At 44.4% G+C, this 15,662-nt stretch overlaps 1 long non-coding RNA gene across 1 annotated transcript in view; it reads left to right on the top strand.

Annotated features, from left to right (window-relative positions):
* LOC116275767 overlaps positions 1-13,104 on the top strand; it is a 34,397-nt gene extending 21,293 nt beyond the window's left edge. Inside the window, exons 2-3 of the long non-coding RNA XR_004185012.1 lie at positions 11,868-11,965; positions 12,697-13,104. This is a non-coding gene — a long non-coding RNA (uncharacterized LOC116275767). The remainder of the gene's footprint in view (positions 1-11,867; positions 11,966-12,696) is intronic.
* Positions 13,105-15,662: the final 2,558 nt, after the last annotated feature.

Raw genomic sequence — 15,662 nt, 5'->3', positions numbered from 1 at the left:
CTGCCCACTTCGGACTCCCAACGTGCTGGGATTACAGGTGTGAGCCACCACTCCTGGCCAAGCTGCTGGCTTTTCAAGACACTTGGTTCTTGGATCCTGCATCTATGAACATGGGAATTGCAAATATATATACTTCTTTATGGAAGGGAAGAATTCAAATTTTTCCAAATATATATTCATGTCTATTTTAGCTGCATATGTTTTCTGTATTAATTGGGTGATGTCAGCTGCTGTAGCAGATTAACACCACTTCTCAGTGGATTAACATGAACAAACATATTTCCTTAGTTTCCTGGTTCATATTGGTTGGGAAATATTCAGTATGGCTACTCAGAGCCCAGGTGCCCCCATCCTGTGGCTCTGCCCTCTGCTCTGTCCCCAGAGTTCTTTTCATTCAGCAGATGGGTCAGGAAGAGCTATTGTGTGGAAGACACACATGTTTCTTAGTCACTTTGACCCACAGGAGACAAGAGCACAGCATCATTTCCTTGGTGAGAACTAGTCCTGCCTAGAACTGGGTTTGGGCAACCCCTTCCCACAACGACTGTGCGCCGCGGAAGGGATCACTTGTCTTTGACGGTCAGCTGATCCTTTCTACCACGTGTATACTCAGGACTCAAATCAACGACTCTGGAAAAATGTCATATTTAATGTCCTCAAAGTCACTTTCCAACTCCAGCAGTGAAAATGGCAAGAAAGAGAGGTCATTTGGAGTCCACTCAGAGAGAAGGTTGAGCTTCAGATCAGGCATCCTGGAGCTTCCTGTTTGTATTTGCACAAGCAATCTATCTCCAGACCCGGTATCTCCTCAGCAGGTTGGTCAGAGGGCAGGCAGAAGCATATCTATCTGTCAACAATTTTTTTTTTCTTTTAGATGGAGTCTCGCTCTGTTGCCCAGGCTGGAGTACAGTGGTGCAATCTTGACTCACTGCAACCTCTGCCTCCCGGGTTCAAGTGATTCTTCTGCCTCAGCCTCCTGAGTAGCTGGGGCTATAGGCACCCACCATCACACCTGGCTAATTTTTTATATTTTTAGTAGAGACAGGGTTTCACCATAGCCAGGATGGCCTCAATCTCCTGACCTCATGATCTACCCGCCTCAGCCTTCCAAAGTGCTGGGATTACAGGTGTGAGCCACCGTGCCCGACCCCATCTGTACCGTTGATGAGGATTTATTTCCCAATCAGCAACCCTGGACAACTAAATAGTCCAAACAACTACATGTATGAATGACTCCCAGGGGTTTCTATTTTTTTTGAGGGGGGGGGGGCAAGATGGTATCTTAAGAGCAGGAAAACCTGACCAAGTTCTTATGAGATAGAAATAAATTATTCCAGCATGCCACTGTCAGTAACCATAAATAAGTCACCATAAATAAGATCTAGGTCTTACAAACATGTCTGCTGCCTGGGACAAGCCCAGAGCCAAATCACATCTCACTATCCAGAACGTGCTTGACAAATGTGCCAGTTTCCCTTAGACACACAGCATATTAATGCTGCAGTGTAATTGGAGTTTTTAAAAAAACTTTTAAACAGAAGATTCCATAGAAGAGGAACAGAAGAGTGAGCCATTGGGATCAGCGTTGAGCCTCATAACTTTGTGTTTACTGTCTGACTTGCATCTGTTCAAGTAGGTCTGTTTTATTAATGCTTACTGGCCTAAAGCTATAGCCATAATATTGAAGATGCGATGTTAGCACAGCACTGACATATAGATTGTTTTCTATAAGAAATAAATTAATGCTTGCATAGGATTTTGAAGTCCTGGCTTTCCTCCAACTTTCTGGCCTCCATGTTCAGAGGCTGGATTAAAGATAAAGATTACAAAGGGGCCCCTAGGGGGGTTACCATTAAGAATGGGGTAGAGATCAGCGAAAGCTAGACTAGGGGACTAAGGCTGAGATATCAGCTCACCTCAATGTGAGACCCGACTTCCTCCCCATTGCTCAATCCTCAAGCATCAGGTAATCCATATGGACTAGCAGGTACTTGGTAAAGAAGGAAACAAAGTGATCCCTTGACTCATAAACATCCAAACAGCTTCGTCAGGCAGGTGGCAGAATTACATTTATCATAAATGCTGGGGTCCTTTTGTCACTAAGAATAAGAGAGTGTAGCCACCTCCAGTTTGATCCAGGCCAATATTCATGCTCAAAATATTGAAGGGTGGAGCATTTAAATTCAGTTTCTAGGCAGCTACCATCTTGGATATCAGGGACTCTGAAGCCCCAGCCCAGGAGGCCCCTCCAAGCAGATGAGAACGAGAGTCTCAACCACAAGGGAAGGTGGGGGTTGAGTGGGAAGATGACAACCCACTAAGCTGGTCCATGCTTCAGGGCAGGACTCCAGACCCATGAATAGAGAGGGCCTTAGAAACCAGAGGCTGGATGGAAGGAAAGCTGCACCAACAGAGTGCACTCAGAATCAGGAGCCAGGGGACTGGAGGTGATGCTGCTGCAGACTTCTCGAGGTATTCAGACTAGGTGATCCTGATACAAGAAGACTGACTCCTCAGGGACTCCCTCTCCTGCGGGAACAAGTTCCTCTTGGAATGGTGGCTGCCATGGGTTCCAGGTCAGAGGGAGATTAGTCTGTGACTGACCAGCCTGATTAGGGCTTTGTTCTTGAGCTAGGCTTGGCAAAGTTCTTTTGCAAAGAGTAGTAAATGTTTTTATTTTTATTTACCTATATTTATTTATTTAGAGACAGAGTCTTGCTCTGTTGCCCAGGCTGGAGTGCAGTGGCATGATCTTAGCTCACTACAGCCTTTGCCTCCCAGGTTCAAACAATTCTCCTGCCTCAGCCTCCCTAGTAGCTGGGATTACAGGTGCACAACACCATGCCCTACTAATTTTTTGTATTTTTAGTAGAAACGGGGTTTCACCATGTTGGCCAGGCTGGTCTCTAACTCCCGGTCTCAAGTGATCTGCCTGCCTCAGCCTTCCAAAGTGCTGAGATTTACAGGCATGAGCCACCATGCCTGCCCAAGGGTAGTAAATATTTTTAGCTTTGCAAGTCATAGGCTCTGTCTTGCTATCATTCAACTCTGCCCTTGTAGCACAGAAGCAGCCACAGACAATATGTAAAAAATGGGCATGGCTGCATTTCCCACTCCTCCAAAACAAAAGCTTTGTTTACAAAAACAGGCAGATTTGTCTTGCAGAATGTAATTGGCTGACACCTGTTCTGGAGAAAAATAACTCTTTTCTCCACAAGGCCATCCCTCCTATCCATCAGGCCTCTTGTTTACGGCCCAGCGTGGGTGCTCCTCGATACTTCTCTTTCCCTCCTTTCTCCTTTGCTTTTCTTTCTCCGCTCCTTTTTTGTTTCTCTCTTCTGTATCTTCAATCTCTTTCTGTTTTTCTTGTAAAGCACTTGCCCACCACATTGTAATGTAATCATCTGCACTACAGATGTGTCCTCTACCGGACTTCCTTAAGGCTCTGTTTCTGAGAGTTTGTAGTTTTTCCGCAATGCTTTTTAGGCAGTAGGTGCTCGGTCAATGTTAGCTCATCAGCCTGCTCAACTGGGATATTTTACTCCTTTTCCTGAATGCCTGGTCTTCCCCTCATAACCTCCACAGCAGCTGTGTTTCAGGAGCAGCTCCTCCTTTCTGTTTGGAGCTCTCAGTGTTGGAGAAACAGCCACTGGGATGGGATTCTCTTGAGTCCAAGAACCTTCAGCAGCTGGTCCCTGCCTGAAGAGAGAGCTGCTGTTCCAGTTCACAGCACACCTGGTTGCAACAGGAGAACAAAGGAGCCCTGACAGGAGCATTAGTCAGACTGAGAGGGCGTGAGAGCCTTTCGGTGAAGGTCCCAGAAGGAAGAAGGTCTTACTTAGGGCTTGGGCCAGAGGTGTTCCACCCAAGAGGATGTCTGGCAGGTGGCAGCTTTCTTTCTATACTCTTGCCCCATTCATCCTCTCTTTGGCCCTCATCTCTTCCAAGAGAAGGACTCCTTCCTCCCATTTTGCAAAATGACTGATTATCATTTATGCCAATCTACTTGACAGAGCCAGGTCGATACAGGGCTAAGGTAAGTGTCTGACTTCACAAGCCCCTGGGGCAACAGCTCCTCTGATGGTTATAAAGAGCCTCTCAGGAGATGTTGGGCCTCCCCACATGGTCTTTTTTTGGGAAAGAACTTACCTGCTGAGTATGCATCTTAGAGGCCTGCTGTAATTTTGGCTTCAGAAACGGTGTCATCTGGGGCTTGGCCTGAGTCCATGTTACCTTTGGTCTCCTTCAGTGAGACATTTCCCCCTCTCAGCCTAATGAGGTTCTCATCTACAGGAACTAGACATCTTAGTATCTGTTTTCTATTGGAGGGCTGGAGGGGCAGGGTACATCCAAGCACTCTGGCATCTGTTCTCCATGTGTGACGTATAGGTTGAAAAGCAGTCTTCCATTTGCACAAAGGGAAAGTAACAAAATTGTTTAAATTAACCAGAAGTCTGTAACAAGGTTAAGTTAGGGCTAAATGTTGTCGTTTCTTGTTTATCATTAGTTGTTTATCATTAGGAACACATGATGATGGTAATGCTGGTGATGAGGGTGACTGGGCTCAGAAATGATCATAGTTCACCTAGGTTTTGAGGCCTAATTTTCTAGTTTCTAGAAATGAGGTTAGAAACAAGAGTTCTGATCAAAATCTCCCTTGGCTATTACTGTTAATATGGTTTGCATCTAGAATGACACAGAAAGCTCATTACCCATATCTTGACTAACGGCAGCGAGGAAAACAGAGTAAGTTCATGAACACAGGGATTTAGGCTTGGGTAACGAGGAAGGCTATGAAGCAAGGTTTCTGACATTTCTAAATGTCTGAAATCCGATTTGAGTCTGGGCACGGTGGCTCACACCTGTAATTTCAGCACTTTGGGAGGCCCAGATGGGAGGATTGCTCAAGCCCAGCAGTTTGAAACTAGCCTGGGCAACATGACAAGACCCCATCTTTGCAAAAAGTACAAAACATTAGCTAGGCATGGTGGTGCGCAGTTATGATTCCAGCTACTGAAGAGGCTGAGGTGGGAGAATTGCTTGAACCCAGGAAGTTGAGGCTGCAGTGAGTCATGTTCACACCACTGCAGTCTTGCCTGGGTCACAGAACGAGATCCTGTCTCAAAAAAATCAATCAATCGATCAATCCAATTTTGGCAGATGAAAAAGTTGGCAGTTTGATTTGGAGCGCATGGAAACTTTCAATTAATCTTTTCCCGTATTTTGAATTTCTAGAACAAGGAAACTGGCTCTCAAAGAGGTTTGGGTTGGGTTCAGTTTTCTTCAGAAGAACTTCAGAATGCACTACAACCGGAAAATCATACTGTAGATGGAGTCAAGGTCAATCTGTTTGAATGTCATATACATCTATGATATACATGTAGCTACTATCTGATTATGTATCAATTAAATAGATCATAAATGTGGAATGATGGGGACTTTGAGAGATTTGTAACTGAAACTCCCTTCATGCTTGTTAGAATGGTCGGGTGGAAGAGTTCCCTTTTTTTTTTTAAATTATACTTTAAGTTCTAGGATACATGTGCACAACATGCAGGTTTGTTACATATGTATACATGTGCCATGTTGGTTTGCTGCACCCATTAGCTCGTCATTTACATTAGGTATATCTCCTAATGCTATCCCTCCCCCTCCCCCCTCCCCACAATAGGCCCCGGTGTGTGATGTTCCCCTTCCTGTGTCCAAGTGATCTCATTGTTCAATTTCCACCTATGAGTGAGAACATACGGTGTTTGGTTTTCTGTTCTTGTGATAGTTTTCTGAGAATGATGGTTTCCAGCTGCATCCATGTCCCTACAAAGGACATGAACTCATCCTTTTTATGGCTGCATAAATGTGCCACATTTTCTTAATCCAGTCTGTCACTGATGGACATTTGGGTTGATTCCAAGTCTTTGCTGTTGTGAATAGTGCCGCAATAAACATACGTGTGCATATGCCTTTATAGCAGCATGATTTATAATCCTTTTGGTATATACCCAGTAAAGGGATGGCTGGGTCAAATGGTATCTCTAGTTCTAGAACCTTGAGGAATTGCCACACTGTTTTCCATAATGGTTGAACTAGTTTACAATCCCACCAACAGTGTAAACGTTTTCCTATTTCTCCACATCCTCTCCAGCACTTGTTGTTTCCTGATTTTTTTAATGATTGCCATTCTAACTGGTGTGAGATGGTACCTCATTGTGGTTTTGATTTGCATTTCTCTGATGGCGAGTGATGATGAGAATTTTTTCATGTGTCTGTTGGCTGTATGAATATCTTCTTTTAAGAAGTGTCAGTTCATATCCTTTGCCCAGTTTTTGATGGGGTGGTTTGTTTTTTTCTTGTAAATTTGTTTGAGTTCTTTTTAGGTTCTGGATATTAGCCCTTTATCAGATGAGTACATTGCAAACATTTTCTCCCATTCTGTAGGTTGCCTGTTCACTCTGATGGTAGTTTCTTTGGCTGTGCAGAAGCTCTTTAGTTTAATTAGATCCCATTTGTCAAATTTGACTTTTGTTGCCGTTGCTTTTGGTGTTTTAGACATGAAGTCCTTGCCCATGCCTATGTCCTGAATGGTATTACCTAGGTTTTCTTCTAGGGTTTTTATGGTTTTAGGTCTAACATTTAAGTCTCTGATCCATCTTGAATCAATTTTCATATAAGTAGTAAGGAAAGGATCCAGTTTCAGCTTTCTACTTATGACTAGCCAATTTTCCCAGCACCATTTATTAAATAGGGAATCTTTTCCCCATTTCTTGTTTTTTTCAGGTTTGTCAAAGATCAGATGGCTGTAGATGTGTGGTATTATTTCTGAGGGCTCTGTTCTGTTCCATTGGTCTATATCTCTGTTTTGGTACTAGTACCATGCTGTTTTGGTTACTGTAGCCTTGTAGTATAGTTTGCAGTCAGGTAGCGTGATGCCTCCAGCTTTATTCTTTTGGCTTAGGATTATCTTAGCAATGCACGCTCTTTTTTGGTTCCACATGAACTTTAAAGCAGTTTTTTCCAATTCTGTGAAGAAAGTCATTGGTAGTTTAATGGGGATGGCATTGAATCTATAAATTACCTTTGGCAATATGGCCATTTTCACAATATTGATTCTTCCTATCCATGAGCGTGGTATGTTCTTCCATTTGTTTGTGTTCTCTTTTATTTCACTGAGCAGTGGTTTGTAGTTCTCCTTGAAGAGGTCCTTTACATCCCTTGTAAGTTGGAATCCTAGGTATTTTATTCTCTTTGAAGCTATTGTGAATGGAAGTTCATTCATGATTTGGCTCTCTGTTTGTCTGTTACTGGTGTATAAGAATGCTTGTGATATTTGCACACAGATTTTGTATCCTGAGACTTTGCTGAAGTTGCTTATCAGCTTAAGGAGATTTTAGGCTGAGATGATGGGGTTTTCTAAATATACAATCATGTCATCTGCAAACAGGGACAATTTGACGACTTCTTTTCCTAACTGAATACACTTTATTTGTTTCTCTTGCCTGATTGCCCTAGCCAGAACTTCCAACACTATGTTGAATAGGAGTGGTGGGAGAGGGCATCCCTGTCTTGTGCCAGTTTTCAAAGGGAATGCTTCCAGTTTTTGTCCATTCAGTATGATATTGGCTGTGGGTTTGTCATAAATAGCTCTTATTATTTTGAGATACGTTCCATCAATACCAAATTTATTGAGAGTTTTTAGCATGAAGGGCTGTTGAATTTTGTCAAAGGCCTTTTCTGCATCTATTGAGATAATCACGTGGTTTTTGTCTTTGGTTCTGTTTATATGCTGGATTATGTTTATTGATTTCAGTATTTTGAACCAGCCTTACATCCCAGGGATGAAGCTCACTTGATCATGGTGAATAAGCTTTTTGATGTGCTGCTGGATTCAGTTTGCCAGTATTTTATTGAGTATTTTTGCATCAATGTTCATCAGGGATATTGGTCTAAAATTCTCTTCTTTTGTTGTGTCTCTGCCAGGCTTTGGTATTAGGATGATGTTGGCCTCATAAAATGAGTTAGGGAGGATTCCCTCTTTTTCTGTTGATTGGAATAGTTTCAGAAGGAATGGTACCAGCTCCTCCTTGTACCTCTGGTAGAATTCAGCTGTGAATCCATCTGGTTCTGGACTTTTTTTGGTTGGTAGGCAGTAATTATTGCCTCAATTTCAGAGCCTGCTATTGGTTTATTCAAGGATTCAACTTCTTCCTGGTTTAGTCTTGGGAGAGTGTAAGTGTCCTGGAAATTATCCATTTCTTGTAGGTTTTCTAGTTTATTTGCATAGAGGTGTTTACAATATTCTCTGATGGTAGTTTGTATTTCTGTGGGGTGGGTGGTGATATCCCCTTTATCATTTTTTATTGCGTCTATTTGATTCTTCTCTCTTTTCTTCTTTATTAATCTTGCTAGCGGTCTATCAATTTTGTTGGTCTTTTCAAAAAACCAGCTCCTGGATTCATTGATATTTTGGAGGGTTTTTTGTGTTTCTATCTCCTTCAGTTCTGCTCTGATCTTAGTTATTTTTTGCCTTCTGCTAGCTTTTGGATGTGTTTTCTCTTGCTTCTCTAGTTCTTTTAATTGTGACATTAGGGTGTCAATTTTAGATCTTTCCTGCTTTCTCTTGTGGGCATTTAGTGCTATAAATTTCCCTGTACACACTGCTTTAAATGTGTCCCAGAGATTCTGGTATGTTGTACCTTTGTTCTCATTGGTTTCAAAAAACATCTTTATTTCTGCCTTCATTTCGTTATGTACCCAGTAGTCATTCAGGAGCAGGTTATTCAGTTTCCATGGAGTTGAGCAGTTTTGATTGAGTTTCTTAGTCCTGAGTTCTAGTTTGATTGCACTGTGGTCTGAGAGAGAGTTTCTTATAATTTCTGTTCTTTTACATTTGCTGAGGAGTTCTATACTTCCAACTATGTGGTCAATTTTGGAATAAGTGTGATGTGGTGCTGAGAAGAATGTCTATTTTGTGGATTTGGGGTGAAGAGTTGTGTAGATGTCTATTAGGTCCACTTGGTGCAGAGTTGAGTTCAATTCCTGCATATTCTTGTTAACTTTCTGTCTCATTGATCTGTGTAATGTTGACAGTGGGGTGTTAAAGTCTCCCATTATTATTGTATGGGAGTCTAAGTCTCTTTGTAAGTCTCTATGGACTTGCTTTATGAATCTGGGTGCTCCTATATTGGGGGCATATATATTTAGGATAGTTAGCTCTTCATGATGAATTGATCCCTTTACCATTATGTAATGGCCTTCTTTGTCTCTTTTGATCTTTGATGGTTTAAAGTCTGTTTTATCAGAGACTAGGATTGCAACCCCTGCCTTTTTTTTGTTTTCCATTTGCTTGGTAGATCTTCCTCCATCCCTTTATTTTGAGCCTATGTGTGTCTCTGCATGTGAGATAGGTCTCCTGAATACAGCAAACTGATGGGTCTTGACTCTTTATCCAATTTGCCAGTCTTTGTCTTTTAATTGGACCATTTAGACCATTTACATTTAAGGTTAATATTGTTATGTGTGAACTTGATCCTGTCATTATGATATTAGCTGGTTATTTTGCTCATTAAGTGATGCAGTTTCTTCCTAGCATCGATGGACTTTACATTTTGGCATGATTTTGCAATGGCTGGTACCAGTTGCTCCTTCCCATGTTTAGTGCTTCCTTCAGGATCTTTTGTAGGGCAGGCCTGGTGGTGACAAAATCTCTAAGCATTTGCTTGTCTGTAAAGGATTTTATTTCTCCTTCACTGCTGAAACTTAGTTTGACTGGATATGAAATTCTGGGTTGAAAATTCTTTTCTTTAAGAATGTTGAATATTGGCCTGCACTCCCTTCTGGCTTGTAGAGTTTCTGCCGAGAGATCTGCTGTTAGTCTGATGGGCTTCCCTTTGTGGATAACCTGACCTTTCTCTCTGGCTGCCCTTAACATTTTTTCCTTCATTTCAACTTTGATGAATCTGACAATTATGTGTCTTGGAGTTGCTCTTCTCAAGGAATATCTTTGTGGTGTTCTCTGTATTTCCTGAATTTGAATGTTGGCCTGCCTTACTAGGTTGGGGAAGTTCTCCTGGATGATATCCTGCAGAGTGTTTTCCAACTTGGTTCCATTTTCCCCATCACTTTCAGGCACACCAATCAGACATAGATTTGGTCTTTTCACATAATCCCATATTTCTTGGAGGCTTTGTTCATTTATTTTTACTCTGTTTTTCTCTACACTTCTCTTCTCGCTTCATTTCATTCATTTGATCTTCAATCACTGATACTCTTTCTTCCAGTTCATCGAGTCGGTTACTGAAGCTTGTGCATTTGTCACGTAGTTCTTGTGTCATGGTTTTCATCTCTATCAGTTCTTTTAAAGTCTTCTCTGCATTGATTGTTCTAGTTATCCATTCATCCATTCTTTTTTCAAGGTTTTTAGTTTCTTTGCGCTGGTTACATAGTTCCTCCTTTAGCTCTGAGAAGTTCCATCGACTGAAGCCTTCTTCTCTCAACTAGTCAAAGTCATTCTTCGTCCAGCTTTGTTCTGTTGCTGGCAATGAACTGCGTTCCTTTGGAGGGAGAGATGTGCTCTGATTTTTTGAATTTATAGCTTTTCTGCACTGCTTTTTCCCTATCTTTATGGTTTTATCAGCCTTTGGATGATGGTGACGTACTGATGAGGTTTTGGTGTGGGTGTCCTTTCTGTTTGTTAGTTTTCCTTCTAACAGTCAGGATGCTCAGCTGCACGTCTGTTGGAGTTTGCTTGAGGTCCACTCCAGACCCTGTTTGCCTGGGTATCAGCAGCAGAGGCTGCAGAAGATAGAGTATTGCTGAACAGCGAGTGTTGCTGTCTGATTCTTGCTCTGGACGCTTCATCTCAGGGGTGTACCCAGCCGTGTGAGGTGTGAGGTGTCGGTCTGCACCTAGTGGGGGATGTCTCCCAGTTAGGCTACTCAGGGGTCAGGGACTCACTTGAGCATGCCATCTGTCCATTCTCAGATCTCAACTTCCAAGGTGGGGGAACCACTGTTCTCTTCAAAGCTGTCAGACAGGGACTTTTACGTCTGCAGAGGTTTCTGCTGCTTTTTGCTTAGCTATGCCCTGTCCCCAGAGGTGCAGTCTACAGAGGTAGGCAGGCCTCCTTGAGCTGTTTTGGGCTCCACCCAATTCGAGCTTCCTGGCAGCTTTGTTTACCTACTTAAGCCTCAGCAATGGCAGGCCCCCCTCCCCCAGCCTCAGCTGCCACCTTGCAGTTAGATCTCAGACTGCTGTGCTAGCAATGAGGGAGGCTCCGTGGGCATGGTACACCCTGGACCAGGTGCGGGATATAATCTCCTGGTGTGCCGTTTGCTAAGACCCTTGGTAAAGCGCAGTATTAGAGTGGGAGTTACCCGAGATTCCAGGTGTTGTGTGTCTCAATTTCACTTGGCTAGGAAAAGGAATTCCCTTCCCCCTTGTGCTTCCCAGGTGAGGCAATGCCTCACTCTGCTTCAGCTCTCGCTGGTTGGGCTGCACTCCCAGACCAGCATCGACTGTCCGACATGCCCCAGGGAGATGAACCCAGTACCTCAGTTGAAAATGTGGAAATCACTTGTCTTCTGTATCGCTCATGCTGGGAGCTGGAGGCTGGAGCTGTTCCTATTTGGCCATCTTGGGCACCCCCCCCCCCCCGATAGCCCTTTTTTGTATGTCTAAGGGAGTTGTTCAATGCAGAGACTGAATTGCTTTCTTGGGCCCCACTGATTCTCCTCCTTCCCAGGTTTGTCTGTGCTGAGATGTCCACTTCTAGAATTACAGCCTAACTTGCAGTCACATACTTCTTAATCTTTACCTTTTCATTCTGCTAATGATTGTGCAATATGTTGCTTTCTATGCCTTTCTGTACTCAGCCGAATTCCCAGTTTTAAAGGAGAAGTACGAGAAGACCCGTAATGGTTAGCAAGATATATAGAACACAGAGGACCTAGCAGTGCACTTTTCCAGTTAGGTGAGCTGCAGCTGAAATCTCGCCTTTCCCACTGATTATGTGATCTTGGGTCAGATTGATTTACTACTTTATTTTTTCATTTATTTGTTTTCGTCATGACTGGGCCTTTCTATGCTGCAGGTTAGTCTTGAACCCCTGGCCTCAAGCTGTCCTCTTGCCTCATCCTCCCAAAGTGCTGGGGTTATAGGACTGAGCCACTGTGACTCACCCAATTTGCAATTTTTTTTTTTTTTTTTGAGACGGAGTCTCGCTCTGTCGCCCAGGCTGGAGTGCAGTGGCCAGATCTCAGCTCACTGCAAGCTCCGCCTCCCGGGTTTACACCATTCTCCTGCCTCATCCTCCGAGTAGTAGCTGGGATTACAGGCGCCCGCCACCTCCCCCGGCTAGTTTTTTGTATTTTTTTTAGTAGAAACGGGGTTTCACCGTGTTTGCCAGGATGGTCTCGATCTCCTGACCTTGTGATCCACCCGTCTCGGCCTCCCAAAGTGCTGGGATTACAGGCTTGAGCCACTGCGCCCGGCCCAATTTGCAATTTTTAATGGTGGGTGAGGGAGTCATAAGAACAACAAAGATGGTAAAGGGAATTTGAGGAGAAAACAAATAAAATAACAAGATGAAACTAAAAACTGCCTGAGTTCTTTTTACTGACTCTCTCATAAAAAGGTGATTTTCAGATCGAATGTTTTTGCAGACATTGCCTTTCCTTCCTTACAGTGCTTTTTTTTTTTCAGCTCCAGGTTCAACCTCAAAGGCCTAAAGTTTTGCAAACATCTGATGAAGAGGAAGATTTTTGAGACTGTGCCAGCCTATTACATAAAGGAAACATAACCGAGAATTTTGTCTAAAGGTTTTTATTTGAAACAAAGCAAGAGCTTCTTTTCCCCACTCCAAATTAAAACACAGCGCAACAGGGGCCACATTTATTTGGCAGGACAGTTCCAACATGTGAACATCCTCCACCTCACTGCAGTTGGGACAACTTGACTCATAAGCAGCTGTTCTTACACAAAATATTAACGTGAACTACGTGTCACACAAAAGGCAGTGATCTTGATTGTGGATGTGGGCCAGCATGTTCTATGAATGCTGTAAGGTGGGAGGAGCACAAATAAAAGCCACTCTTTTAAAAAACCAAATAATTCAAAGTAGAATTTTCTATCCCCACTCCCTCCCCACTCCCACCTTCTCCAATAATAAAAAGTAGCATCCAGATCTGGCTTGTATCCCAACCACTCACAAAGTGTTGCCCCATAGCACTTGCGTCATTAGGGTTATGGATAATCACAGTTCATTTGCTTTGAAGAGATGTGTGTCTACTCCTTCCTCCTCCTCTTGCCTTCATGCTCATGTTCTTTGGGGCTGCTGCTGAGGGTGTTTGAGAGCCACCAAGCTGTCTGGCTTCTTCCAAAACTTGTCCAAACCAAAAGGATCTTCCTCAAACTGAACTGGTCCTTCTCATCCTCTCGGCCTCTCTGCCTGTGGTCTGAACCAGAAAACTTGTCGGGAACAAATCTAGGGAACAAGAGAGAAGAGTATGAACTACTTTGTTTTCACTGGTGTAAACACTGAAACAGAGTTATACGGCTTGATATCTGTTGGTCTTTATTCTGGCTTCTAGGTCATCACCATATATATCCTTGTCCAGATTTTTACTGGACTTATAAATACTCTGGGCCATATCTTTATTTACCACCTCTCCAGGCTTGATCATAAACATTATAAATTTTGTCTTCTCCACCTGCAAATCCACTGTTCATACCCTGTAGAAACGTGGATGACATTAAATGAAAATATAAACACCAATTATTAAATGACGAATCTGATAACATTCATGTGAAGAGTAAACTCTTGCTAATTTGTAGCTCAAATTTTCCACAACCTGAACTGCAAATTTTAAAAACGTCTTCATTGGACTGGGTGTGGTGACTCATGCCTGTAATCCCAGCACTTTGGGAGGCCAAGGAGGGCAGATCACTTGAGGTCAGGAGTTCAAGACCAGCCGGGCCAACATGGTGAAAACCCAGTGGATCTCCCCAAATGCAGAATCGCCCCCAGTCCCTGGGGTTGGGACTGCCACCTCTGGCTCCTTCTGGGCCAAGGCCACTTGGTGAGCCAGGCGCTGGCAGCACACCCTTTGCTCCTTCAGCTGCCCACATAGCTGTGCGTACTGCTCTTCGTTGGCACTGGCTAAAGCCGATTTTAAAAAGGCCACCTGCAGGCAAGGCGTGTGCATTCTTGTAGGGGGATACACAGGACAAATGTGGCAGGGAGGGGGACAGGAGCTCTTCCTTTGGGGCCTCAGATGGTGCATCTGTGGGTCACAGGTGAAATGATGTCTGACCACTGGCTCCCAGGGAAGGCACAAGGGTCCAGAGAAACCAGAGGGCAGGAAACAAAGAGCAAAAAGGGGTCTGGGAGGGACCACAGAGGGAGGCAGCAAAGGTGGGGCAGCGGGAGTCAGGCTCACCATGGCCTCCCAGCTTTCCAGGTCCTCCAAGATGCTCGGCATGGGCTGAGGCCCCTCCTTCTCCTCCTCCTTACTGCCCAGTCCATCTCCTGTGGGGGGTGGCTAGAGGGGTCCTCAGACAACCCAACAAGGGAGGTACAGTCGGCCCAACCCTGGGCCAGCCCCTTCCCAGATAGGAATGAGTAGCTGTTCTCTATTTTCATTTTTTTTTTTTCTAAGAGCCAAGGTCTCGCTATGTGGCCCAGGCACAGTCCCACTAGCCATCAGTGCGGGAGTTCTGACCTGGGCCAGTTCTCCCATCCTTAGGCAACCTGATGGCCCCCTGCTCCCAAGAGGTCACCATATTGATACCGAACTTAGCGCGGACACCCGGTCGGCATAATGACCAGCTGTCTTAAAGGTCTCTTCCAACTCTTCAATCCTATGCTGCTAACAGTCCCCCTTTCCTCCTGGGGCTCTCGCCTCTTCCTCCGAGTGGTCTCCCGTACCTTCCCCAGGGAGAACCATGATGCTCATCTGGGCCTGTAGCTGCTGGTTCTGCTGGCAGGTAGCTTCCAGGTGCTCCTAAGGGACCAGGAAAGAGAGTGAGAAGGCACGGAGGTTGCCAGGTTGTCCCCCTTGAGGCCCTGCCCTCAGTAACTCCCTCGCCTGAGTCTCCTGCAGCTCTTGGTGGGCCATCTCGGCCACTGTTTTGCCCTAAGCTTCCTGCTGCTGCAACTGATCCATGAGCAAGGTCTGCAGCAGTAACTACCTTTGCAGTGCCTCCTTCTTGGTGGTCAACTGCTGAAAGGCAGCCATGTACTGCTGCAGGTGACCCAGGTACTGGTCTTGCTGCTGCTGCAGACTCTGAGCCTCTTGGCTCTTCAGCTCCACCTGTAGGAAGACCCTAGGCATGAGGGCAGCTGGTGGCTGGCTTCCAGATTCTGGGCCCATTAATAGGCTAGAGAGGGCACTGTGGGGCTCTGTGGCCTGCCCAGGTCCCTGGCTTCTTGCTTCAGGCCTAAGTGACTGCCCCTACTTCCCAGAGCCCCATGCCTCCTTCCCTAGCCTCAAATCTCACATCCTTTCCCCCACCATTTAAACTGTAGGCCACAGACTGGAGGAAAAGCAGAGGGAGACAACCACCATCTGCTAAGTGCACTACATGCCTAATGTTTCCATGCATTATCTCATTTAATCCTCAGCACCTCAGTGAGGAAAAACCTCACTTCCTTTTTAAGTGAAAGAAAT

Source organism: Papio anubis, chromosome 7 (assembly GCF_008728515.1).
Source record: "Papio anubis isolate 15944 chromosome 7, Panubis1.0, whole genome shotgun sequence".
NCBI classification, from domain to species: domain Eukaryota; kingdom Metazoa; phylum Chordata; class Mammalia; order Primates; family Cercopithecidae; genus Papio; species Papio anubis.
This window is presented reverse-complemented; position numbering and strand designations above follow the sequence as displayed.